Source organism: Cibotium barometz, chromosome 2, assembly GCF_041138505.1.
Source record: "Cibotium barometz isolate CiBa-2024 chromosome 2, ASM4113850v1, whole genome shotgun sequence".
NCBI classification, from domain to species: domain Eukaryota; kingdom Viridiplantae; phylum Streptophyta; class Polypodiopsida; order Cyatheales; family Cibotiaceae; genus Cibotium; species Cibotium barometz.
The window spans coordinates 58398463-58410936 of record NC_141047.1 but is presented as its reverse complement, the minus strand read 5'-3'; the positions used below and the strand labels follow the sequence as shown (position 1 = coordinate 58410936).

General features: G+C 44.7%; 2 pseudogenes across 1 annotated transcript; one reads left to right on the top strand and one right to left on the bottom strand.

Moving 5' to 3' along the window:
• The first annotated feature begins 394 nt into the window (after positions 1-394).
• LOC147641272 (putative LL-diaminopimelate aminotransferase, chloroplastic) lies at positions 395-10890 on the top strand (annotated as a pseudogene). Its single transcript, XR_015269167.1, has 10 exons — positions 395-505; positions 5897-6005; positions 6118-6185; positions 6298-6414; positions 6495-6557; positions 6635-6739; positions 9393-9443; positions 9559-9870; positions 9984-10193; positions 10365-10890. The product of XR_015269167.1 is annotated as a putative LL-diaminopimelate aminotransferase, chloroplastic (transcript).
• Positions 1982-3701, bottom strand: LOC147641273 (uncharacterized; annotated as a pseudogene).
• Positions 10891-12474: the final 1584 nt, after the last annotated feature.

The window sequence follows — 12474 nt, the reverse complement described above, 5'->3', positions numbered from 1 at the left end:
TGGGAAAAAAGAAAAAGAAAAAAGAAAGATCTACTCTTTATTAAACAGAACTTAAGTCCTTTACACTTGGCTAAACAAGAGAGAAAAGGAGGATTTTTGAAATTTGAAATGAAAGTACAAAATTTGGAAAGTACGGGGTGGCGTAGCAACGCACCTATTGATCACGTGGGTTCTTTCTCATGGCATGCCATTGTTGTCCAATAAATATATACTTCCTTTTCTTAATAATATCATAGAAATAACATCCATATACGTGCCGGCGGCATTAATTTAAAGAGTCGTCTGGAGAATGTGGGTGCAAGGAAACTACGCGCGCAGAGAGAGAGAGAGAGGGGGACATACCACAAACGTGGGCTCTAAGTAAACGAAATCCATAAACCTATAAAATATATACAATAACACTCTCATCTCATCTCCTCTCTCTCTCTGTCTCTCTCTCTGTGTCTGTCTTTTACAGGTCTGGAGCGTTTTTACGAGGAAGAAAACAGAGCAAAAAGAAAAACAGGTACCTCGTTTATAGCCTTTCACGCTCACTGGCTTTACACACCCTCTCCTTTTCAAAAATTTGAATCACGATCTCCCTCCCTTCTGATTCTCATTCCTCCCATTTGCATGATGCGTCATTTCCATGCTTCACTTTTCAGAATTTTGGGTTTTGTGGCACTTCTGCTCTGCAAAGAGCATGCTTTGTGGGTGAATTTGTTCAGTAATTAAGAATTAGCCAGTAACAGGGTTGTATCTACTATCCATTTAGCTTGTATAAAACCTTTCCTCCATTGTATCAGATGGTGCAAGTTCTATGAGTGGGGTGCATGAAGGTTGGATTTGCATAGCACTAAGCATTGGTGAAGGGGTGGGAGAAGCTCATGTTGAGAGTGAGAAAGGAAGCAACCTCTCATACGTCATATTTGCATAGCTGACAGACAGCCAAGGAGGAGTTAGGATGACAATTTAAGGGCGGCCAAAAAGTAGGGCATGCGATAATAGGAATGAATTACATAAAACCTCCATGTGTTAGACATGTAGCTAGCAATTAATTATCTTTCCAACTAGTGTGGCGAGCAATTAGGTATGTAAGTCGGCAATGTGTTACACAAGGTATCTAATCCACAGGCACCAGGGTACCTACCTTGAAGCCATTACTTTGCTCTCACACCTTCCACAATCCATGATGGGAGTAAGTAATCTTGCGTGTGGCTAACAACTAAACCGCTACAATCTCCAAAGTGGCCTCATATCTTGCATTGGGGTGGGGTGGGGGACATGCTTGCGAATACGTCTATGCCTCCTAAGTTCTTGTAATGGCTCAATCGACGATCAACCTTGAATTCTCCTTGTCTAGTATTTGCAGCATCCAGTACTTTGTTTAGTTCTACTTTGTTTATGATTTCTGCTGAGCAGCCGTGAGCCGTGGGGACCAAGGAAACAATGCAAAGAGAGTGTGTGTGTGTGAGAGGGAGGAAAGGACAGTCTCAAGGAAACAATGAGAGAGAGAGAGTGTGTGTAAGAGAGAGTAGTCCCAAGGAAACAATGAAGAGAGAGAGAGAGGGAGAGTATGTGTGTAAGAGTGTGTGCAAGAGAGGGAGGAAGGGACAGTCCCAAGGAAACAAGCAGAGAGAGAGAGTGAAACAATGCAGAGAGAGAGAGAGAGAGTGGAAAGAGAGTGTGTGTGTGAGAAAGAAAGAAAAATATATTAACGTTTGCGAAAGGCCAAAGTGGCCTATGAGACCAAAACATAGTACACAGCTGATGGTGTCTCATCAAAAGTAAGACAAATAGGACTAAAAAAGTCCTACAACTAGCATAAGATTGGTGTAACCTGCTCATCTCAGCATCTCTCTCATGGGGTGGTGTAAGATAGAGAAACTAAAGTGGTGGGCCGGTCGTCTCCAGTGGCGGGTGATGATGGCTCTAATTCACCGGTGATGAAGCAGCCGTGGACGAGGTCCTGGTAAGCGTGGGCGTCTTGCTCGACAAAGTGCTATGGCTCTGCTGTCCTGGCTCGTAGGAGAGCCTCTCGATGGCGTTTGAGCTCCAATAAGAAAAGCCCCAAACACCTTTGATCCTCAAACTCCATCACATGTCGTAATGGTGCAAAACCCTCTCGGAAGAGACACTCGTATCTCCCTCGTATCTCATAGTACACAATACATCGGCTTATGTAGTGCTCCTCTGACTCCACTTCCTGGTGACATAGCTGACAAATGCGGTCTTCTGGCTTCATCCCCTCGTATCTGCCAGTCTCTACCCTCAGCTGATGTGATGAAGTGCAGATCTGTCCAATGGCACTGCGAATGCCATGTGAGAGATGGGTGTCCATGTATGTAGACCGTGTCACAAAGCCATCTGGGGAGAGATGTAGAAAATGGTTCCGATAGTGGGCCATCTTCGTGCGGCGTGCCTAGTGGTAGGGGGGGCTGGACCATGTCCTTTCTGCATCTAGCCTCATGATGTCCATCCTAATCACCCTATTTTGCTTAGAGCGACTAAGGTCCAAGAAGGGGCAGTCCAAGCTGTAATCAAATGGAGGGAGTGCATCAATCGTCATGCCATGTAATCTCAGCCAGGTACACATTTGGGTGTACCAACATCGTGTATCGCCGTCTGCTGCTAACTGCCTGGAAGATATAAGTGCTAGGTGTGGGTATCTCTGTCTGGGGAGCTCCCATATCCTCTGCAAAAATGTCACTGACTGGAACAGGGCTTCGGTAACCACTGGTGCGGCTCCTATCTCTGCTCTAACAATCTCATGAGGTACCGATGGTTTGCTCCGAATCATGCGTGTGATCATAGTCACCAGTGGTTTCTCTAGTACTTGCCATCCATCATAGAAATCCCTCTGGTCCGACCTGGTCGACAAGCGGCTCCCTCCTTGTGTGGTAGAGGCTGGTCCCCATATGGGTAAGCCATATAAGAGTGTAGGTGTGACCAATGTGTCAAACAACCAGAGTTTGGTGCACGGCTCCTGAAACTGAATGTAGGCACATTGTCTCTCTAGTGCCTCTAGGGCTGCATATCCACGTGCCAATCTAGCCTCTGCTGCTGCGTGCCTCATAGAGAACTGTGGTCTGCTGAATGTGACTCCCAGGTACACATATGATCTGGTGTACTCCACTGATTCACCTCTAAAAGTGAACTGATGGTCTGGTATTGAAGACCATAATCTTAGTCTTCCCAAGGTTCACTGTGAGGTCCCTATCTGCACAAAACGACTGCAAAGCGTCCAAATGCTGTTGCAAACCCTCAGGGGAGTTTGCAATAAGTACAATGTCATCGGCATATAGCAGTGTGGGTATCCAAACCCCTGCCAGACTGGCCCCCTGCCCCCCCATCCTGTCAATGTCATTGGATATCTCATCAATGTAAAGTCCAAAAAGGGTGGGTGACAGTGGGCATCCCTACTTCACCCCAATGAGTCACTGTATCCGACATGCCTCCGGGAGTCTGTACTCTGCCTATCACCGCCTCATATAATGCATAAATGCCCCACTGCATCTCCTCGGGAACACCAATGTCATGCAATCTCCTCATGAGTCTGGCATGTGGCACCGTGTCAAAGGCTTTGCGGAAGTCCACAAAGCAGCAATACATCCTCTTCCCCCGTGCTCGTCCCTCCTCAATGAGAGCCCTGAGGGTAAATATGTGGTCCAAAGTCGTGAAACCTCGTCTGAAACCTGCCTGCCCAGGTGCTCTGAGTCCATGTGTCTCAGCCCATCTACTCAGCTCTCGATCCAAAATAGATCCGAATATGCTGAGAGAGAGAGAGGGAGGAAGGAACATACCACAAACATGGGCTCTAAGTAAATGAAATCCATTATTTTGACGAAGTTTCATCAACCTATAAAATATATACGCTCATCTCTCTCTGTCTCTCTCTGTCTGTTGCAGGTCTGGTCTGCACTCTAGCGTTTTTACAAGGAAGATTGTTACGGCTCTGGTCTGCGCTCTGGCGTTTTTACGAGGAAGAAAACAGAGCAAAAATTAAAACAGGTATGCCTTTCACGCTCGCATATGAGTGATCCATGCATTTCTTTGCAAGTGCAGAACCCAAGGTGGGTGGTATGGACCATGGTCTATAGACAAAAAAAGCCATTATAAAACTGACCCATAGTCTTGTAGGTTTCCTACCACTGTGATCTCTGGTCACTCATGGCTTTGCATCGTTTATACATGCAATGTTGTCCGTTTTCCAAGTTGTTGCACCCAGACCAGCGACTGTCTCAACCGATCAAACGCAAATATCTTATCAAATAGCTAGCTGTGACAGAAGAGGACGCCTCAAGCAACTGTCTCTGTGAAGATCCATCTTGTGCTTGCACCCCTGGCAATGGCCCTTACAGAAAAACCCTATCATAGTAGCAATTGCGAGTATGTGTCTGGCATGGCAGCATGTGGACATGCCTTCTAGCTGCAGCAGGTATCTGGGCAAGATATGTGCAGCAAGCCTCGTGTTTGGGGCAGCTGGATAAAAGGATAGCAGGGCGCTCAAGACCATTGGGTGTGGACTGCCACATATGCATTTAGAGGCAGTGGACCAGATTGAGCAGAAGGCAGCCCATGTGTGCGTTTTGGGGCTGTGGATACAGGCTGCTCAGAGGAGGACAGCCAAGACACCCAACATGGACACCTTTTCCTGTCCAGCCAACAACCCTTAGGCCAACCAACTGCATGAAACCCTATAGAATGGTAGATCTAAGAGTGGTAGAGGCATCTCTTAGGTGTTGGCAAGAACCCCCGTAAAGAGGTAGCTCTAGGCAAGAACACACAAACATACGGAGAGCACGGTTCAACATGATATATATTTTTTTCCAGGAAAGAGACTTCTATAACTAAGTATTGAAAAATATACAAAAGGGAGATCCCAAACCAAACAAGGGGGATATCTCAACCTATGAGGTGCTTTGTGCAACAAGGTCCCATACTAGTGAGTGGCAGTGGAAAAGATGCCAAGATCTTACTCTCCTGAAAGCTGGTCACGCTTTCGCTATGCAACTCAAGGATACTTGGATTCTGGCCCAAGTGGCCATGAGGGTGTGGATGATATCGCTCCAACTCTTGCAAATGCACTGTGTATCATAAACCAAAGTGCCCTCAATGGCCTCAATGCATCTAGCCTTCCAAATATGCCAGGCTGCAATGCTAGCATGACATCTTTTGTATACAGAGTAGGATTGCATGCATGATCAAGATCTATGTTAAGATCCAAGAACCATTGTACATATTCATCTTTTGGAATATATATTAGGATTACATATCTTGTAGGTTATGTGTTTGCAAGATTAGTTTGATCAGCAATAATCATCTCATCTACTTAGCATTAATCTAAGATAAAGTCTTTCGTTGTTTGCACTCATGTGACATAGTCCAAGCTAAGCAAGAGAGGGGATGCCAAGTGCAAGCCTAGGCATGGTAGCATGTGGTCATGTCTTCTAGTTGGCCAAGATATCTAGGCAAGATTTGTGGACATGTCTTCTAGTAGCAGGTATATAGGGCCGGATATGGACAACAAGACTTACGTTGGATGCAAGCGCAGCAGGGGGCCACAGACCTCCGGGTGTGGACAACCACATGCATTTACGGGATATGGACCAAATCGACCAGAAGATAGCCTGTGTATGGGGTTGTAGATACAGGCCGACAAGAGGACAGCCGGGACACCCAATATGGACACCTTTTAGGGACACCTTTTGGAAGAGTGCATGGATATGTGGGGTGACCAGCCAACTCACAGGCTACGTTAAGATCTAAGAACCATTGTACAGATTCATCTTTTGGAATTCACGGGTAGAGTAGAGTTACATCTCTTGTCTGTTGTGTGTTTGCAAGATTAATTTGATTAGCGATAATCATCCTTGGCTTAGTGTTCATCTAAGATTAAGTCTTCCGCTGTTAGCAGCTGAATCACACTCTTTACAGAGCTCATAATTACTTTGCTGTCGATATCAACTTCTCCCCAATGCAGGGACAGGGTGCCTTCGACAGAAGTGTCAGTATCATGCCGAAGGGTATGTCTTGTAGTGCCTTTTCGTGAAATGCAAAATTCAAATGTGATGTGTTGTATGGATGCCTCATTCTTTGAAGAGAAATGTTAAGGTTTTCAAGTGTGTTTCTGTGTAGGTTTCGTGACAACCGTTAAACGTAATGCCAACCTAGCAAATTGTGAATCTGAATTGTTTTTCCAAAAGGTAAGCTAGTCCAATTTGGGATGTTTTTTAAGGTTGCTATTAAATATACACATACATGAAACATCTGTATATATGTGTGTAAGTCGCTGTGCAATGCTTCATGCGGTTCTAGGTACGCACAAAATTGGTAGCATACTGTGCGGCACATCCCGATGCAAAGGTAATCACTCTTGCTGTGGGAGATGCAACAGAGCCCATTCCAGAAGTTATCACATCAGCCATGGAGCAGGTACGCTATTATGACTTGATTCAGAAGTCATTTCAATGATAGCTTTTGCCATTACACCGAAAGTTGAGTCTCTATTGCAGTATGCGCGTGGTTTGTCTACTCCTGAAGGCTTCTCTGGATACGGTTCTCATCAGGGAGAAGAGGTACGTTTCTTAATTGTGGTTTTGTCCCAACTTAAGCACGATCTCACTCTTGGAGGCTAAACTACCCTTCTATGTAGTCTTTACGAAATAGGATTGCGGAGATGCTGTACAAAGGACTTGGAGTGAAGGCACCAGAGGTCTTTGTCTCAGATGGAGCAAAAGGGTGCTTTGCACGTCTTCAGGTTTGTTGCTGAGAGATTTATTCAGTCTTTCTTTCCCCTAGCTTCTTCTCTATAAGATGTTTCCTGTGTAGTGTTGTGGGCTTTAAAGGATGTAACCTTTTGTCTCTGATGGCTGGGTAAAAGGATTTGAAAGGTTTCAAGAACAGGATTGCTGTTGGAGGGTAAACTTTCTATTTCTCTATATAGTGAGTGAGTCTACCGTGTATGATCGGTTGTTGACAGGCTACTGATCATCTTTCATTTTGAGCTGGATGATTATCTCCATGTGGTGTGATGTACTGCTGTTTCAGACTTCCATAGGAGGGCAGCTTTCAAAGTGGGAACCTTGGAAGTGCTTGGCTGTTTTCATGTCCTTTGCTCAGGCAGAAGAGTGCCTTCCAAGGATCACCCCCTGGTCAAAGTTCCCTTGCAGTAAGATAACGGAGGAAGGCCCTGCTTTGCATCCCTGAATGCACACTGCAAAGTCCACCAGGAAGAGCAAGATGTTCCAAGCTACCCCTGCTTTGGCGTTCCTGATAGTACACACTTTTTAACCGTGTAGACTGCGAAGTAAATTTTGCAGCTGTTGATGCTAGCTTGGGAGAAACATCAGCAGAAAATGATGTACTCTTTTTTTTTTTTTTGGCTTGAGTAGATCCTTCTGTAGTCGCAATTTGGTACCTGCTTGGAGGCAGCTTGGTCTTCCGGCCTGAAGGCATGACAACTTGTGCCTGCAAAGCGGCTGCAATACCAACGGGGGCCTGCAGGGATTTGAACTTGGGACCTTCCCTACAAGCCCACACTGCTAGGCTAAATGCCTGTTTTCCAGAAAATGATATACTCACTTGGTAGCGAGTAGGATTTGGTAAACAGTTACTATATGTCGTGCAAGTAGAGGTGGTATGTGCTCAAATACAACAGACGCTAAAAATGCTAACAAGAAGTAAATCAGATTGCTGTGCTGATGTTATCTCAAGGCTGGCATGGCAGCCTAGATAGATTTTTGTTGTTGCTTTCCACCCCTAGTCTGGATGGCTTCATCCTTCTTCAACCTTATGCTGTCTTGTTCTTGGTCCCCAGCAGTTGCTGCTTGCTTCTTTTCCTCTTCCTGCTTGATACATGGACCTTCTCATACAGTATTGAATCCTTTAAGCTTATGCATGTCAGGAAAAGCTAGTGTGCATAAAGTACCTTATCTTGATCAGTACTTTCTGTACTAGTTCCATACATGTACAGTATGGAGACGGTACCTGATGTTTCTAACCAGCGTAGTATGTACAGTGTCATTTCCATTGATGAATGGTCATTATCGATGAGAACATGGAGGCTTGAAGTCCAAGTCTCTTGTGCCACCACAAAAGTGCTCGTTGTTCCAGGAACAAAGAGGAAGAGATAAGGAGAAAGTGAGATGAGATACGTTCCAAACAACAGAGTTTCTTAATGAAGATAAATTAATGTCAAAGTGGCAGAGCCTAAGTAGTGCCTTTAGTGGGTATTCAACTTCAGACTCTAAAACCACAAGATGTGCAATTCATGATGGCCTCTAAAACAAGGTTGGATTTTAACGGTGTGCTGAAAGTGGCAACGCTTTTTGCATTCCAGCTTCTATTTTCCTCTCGTGTCGTCTGTAAACCCAGTTTTTTGTACCATCACAAAGTCGTTGATTGCTTTATACACAGCAAGAGCTGGACTGATTGGGTAATCATGAAAACAAGGGGCTCAAGATTTCTGATTCAGTTGGATGATTCTACAAATCCAGAGCAGCTGGGTTGCAAACGGTTCCTCATGATATGGTGTCACTGAAGAGATTCGCCTGATCTTTCTGAACGGTTGCTTAGGCTTAGAGATAAAGGATCCACTCTTCTGGTCCTAGTGTTGCGGCTTGTGGACAGCTCTCGATGCCCCTCCGTCTGCACTCATCTCTCACCTTGATGTGATTCACTCAATCGGTAGAACACTCTCCTCTCTCTCACACCTATAGTAGCTACACAAGCATAAGGATAGATTAGAGAAGCAAGAGAGACTAAATTGCACAGTGGGAGAGTGTGTGTGCAATATGAGAAAAGTTGACTTGTATATAAGGCCTTCTGTGTTCACACACACTTAAAAAGTTGTGGCCAGTGTCGAGCTCGTAAATGGCCTTTTTTCATACAATGCTTAATTTCATAATACATCCATGAAGTACATCATTGAGGAATTCATCCTAACTTGCGACCACATGCTCTTGGCGCGTCAAGAACATTCAAAAGGTGGTGGATGATCATGACTCCTGCTCCCCCAACAGGTAAGTGATCCAGTTATTTCATTACCAGCTCTTTTGCTTAGCAATCTCTTCAAGAAGGGACTGTAGGGAGAGCGTCGTATCTTCTCTTGCAGCCACAGGTGATTGTGAGTGGCAACCTTTGCTCTTCTCATTGGAGTCACTTATCAGGGCCATCTTTTTTTTTTGGGAGAACCAATGTTGCAAAATTTGAGCAATGATTCTTTCACTAACTGGTGCTGCCATCTTTGAGTGAGAAGCAATGAGTGTAGACATTGACAATATGGAGTAGGATGTTCCTGTCTTGTTGCAAGATCCATGGCATTCTGACCTGCCTGAATCCGGAGTGAATAACGGATCGGCAACGGTGATGATGTTTTATTTGGTGCCTTGACAAGTCTCATTGGTTTGCAGGTGCTATTTGGACCAGACGTAACTGTGGCATTACAGGATCCATCTTATCCAGTAAGTTTCTAGAGCTTTATTATGATTCAGTATATAATAAGAGGCCTATATGGAGATTTTACACTGATCTGTTACACTCGTGTCTTGTATATGTGTATGTTGACTTTTGTTTCAGGTTATACCCCAGGTGTGCAATCTGGTAGGCCCAGGTGGCTCATCTGCCCAAAATGATAATAGAGTGGTATACATGAAGGGTGATCCTGAAAAGAATTTCTTTCCAGATTTAGCATCTCTGCCACGCACAGATTTGATCTATTTCTGCTCCCCGAACAACCCAACAGGAGCAGCGGCCACAAGGCAACAATTGAAGGATCTGGTTGCCTTCGCAAAAAGGAACGGGTCAATAATAGTCTATGATGCCGTTTATTCCGCTTTTATGACAGATGACTGTCCCAGATCAATCTATGAAATCCCAGGAGCAAGAGAGGTGCGTTGCCAATGTATCACTTTGCATGTACGTGTGTGTATGTGCATGTACATATGTATCTATGTATGTTCTTTTGACACATGATAATTTGATGGTGCCCTTTCATAATTCAGGTGGCCATAGAGGTTGGATCCTTTTCCAAATTTGCGGGTTTCACGGGGGTTCGTTTGGGATGGGCAATTGTTCCCGAATCACTTTGCTTTGCCAATGGGAAACCCATTATAACAGACTTTCACCAAGTTACATTGCTAACATACTCGGCCGGCCCCTCAAACATTGTGCAGGCGGGAGGTCTTGGTTGTCTGACCCATGAAGGTTTAAAGGTGAGATATTTGCTAGTGACAATTATGAACTCTTGTGTCGGTGTGCGCATATGTGCGTGTGTGTGCATGTAGAGCCTTGATTTCAGTTGTTTTATGGTATAAAAAGTGTATGTATGCATCACAAGCATAGTGAGAAAGTGCCAAAGTTGTGTTGTGTCCTTGTTTCTGCAGGAAACAAAGAAGAGAATTGAGTTTTATAAAGAGAATGCAAGGATCCTTATGGAGGCTTTGGCTTCACTTGGACTCAGAGTATACGGAGGCCGCAATTCCCCTTATCTCTGGGTGGAGTTTCCGGGTAGGACCTCTGATGATGTCTTCAACGAATGGTTAGAGAAGGCCCACATACTTACTTCTCCAGGGGCTCTATTTGGGCCTTCAGGTGATGGATTCTTGAGGATCAGTGCTTTTGGACACAGGCAGGACATCCTCGTAGCAATAGAAAGACTTAAACTTCTTCAACCATGAGTTGAATTCACAGGAGGGAGATGGATGGAGGCTTCAGAAATGGCCTCATTATCATTAATCATCTTATTCAATTAAAGGGAGGACAGCTTGGATGCCTGCATTTTCTGTCGATTTGAGCACCAAACTGCTCTCTGTCATCTTCTTGGCTTGCATTGCAAAACCATGCCAAAAAGACCAGTGAGCACAAAACTGTTCATTTATTCAACCTGACTTATTCAAGACATTTATGGAAGCAGGAGCATATAAGTAGTGTTGGTGATAGATGATAGCATCTTGGTTCAATGTGTGAAAAAGCACATTCCTATTTGCATTTAAGGATAGGCTAGGGTTTGAATATGCATTGGCAGCCTGGGTGCACACCACCACTGGGGTTTAAACTTGCATGATCTTTTTATTATTTATTTATTTTTGGACTGGAAGTGATGGAACCCTGCTCCGTGTATTGGACTCGAGATCCCTTACTACCAGGCCCCTTGGATGTTTCGAGAGACCACATTGTTGCTTGCGATTGGGCAGGCAGGACTATGTACGGGCAAGGTGGCCTGGCAGGGTGCCACGGGTGTGTAGGGGCAGGCCTGCCAGCCTCGGGACTATCCAACACGGTGTTGCGATGCTAACGAAGAACTCCGTGTTGTGGCCACACCACCTCGACCATTGGTCCCATGGCTTCAACAGTGTGTTAGATAGTCCTATGACTCCAACACCATGTTAGATAGTCCCTAGGACCAGACATGGCCATTGGTGCTCTTCCTTTCAAGGCAGTGATTTTGCATAAATTCAAGAGTGTTTATTGTAGCTACCAAGGTTGAGGCAACCATATCTAGTACTACGTCACTTAGCGATGTGAATGTATAGTGCACATTAAAAGGGGATGGGTCGCAATGGCATAGAAGAGAGCACTAAGAGGACAGCCTTGTCTAATTGATCGACCCAATGTCCATGACCGAGACAGATGACCCCCAAGAATGCACTGAGAAGTAGAGCCAGAATAAAGCCAATAAACTGCATTTGCCATCTTGGGACCACAGCCCAACTTGGTCATGATTTGAGAGATAAAATCCCATTGAACAGTGTCAAATGCCTTAGCAATATCCACCTGCAATATAAGCACATCTTGATGCGAATACTTAGCATATTCAATTGCAGTCAAGGCATTGGATATATTGTCATGGATTTGTCTTCGCGGCACAAACCCATATTGATAAGGATGAAGTCCCGCATCTAGTATCCTGTGAAGCCTATGCACAATCATTTTGGTAATGAGTTTGTAAACTACAGGCATCAAAGTAATAGGCCTCCAATTTGACATATGGTCACACAAATTTTTTTTGGGCACAAGTTTGACTATGCCATGCTTCCAAGAGTGTGGCAACTGATTTTCTTGCCAGGCAACATTGATCATTTGCAAGAGGACTTCTTTCAAATCATCCCAAAAAGAAATATAAAATTCCACCGTAAGGCCATCCGAGCCAGGGGACTTATATTTGCTGAGGTGGAACAATGCATTATCAAGTTCTGTGCCAGTAAAAGGTCTCTCCAAGGTAAGAGCATCATCCATTTCCACCATTCCAGAAACATATTGGAGAAATTCAGTCCTAGCCTCAGTCATTTGATTTGATGGGGAACTAGGAGCGGAGAATAATGCCATTGAAACAAAGACTTTTTCTTTGGAGATATATGACAGGCACATTGTCAGTGGGGGTCACACTTGCTAAACGTCGCATTGCACCATCCACATGTTTAAGATGTCAGGCTCCTTCAGAGACTGTTCTTCATTTGCTTTGGCACTGCCCGTGTTCTAGGATCCTCCTCAGGA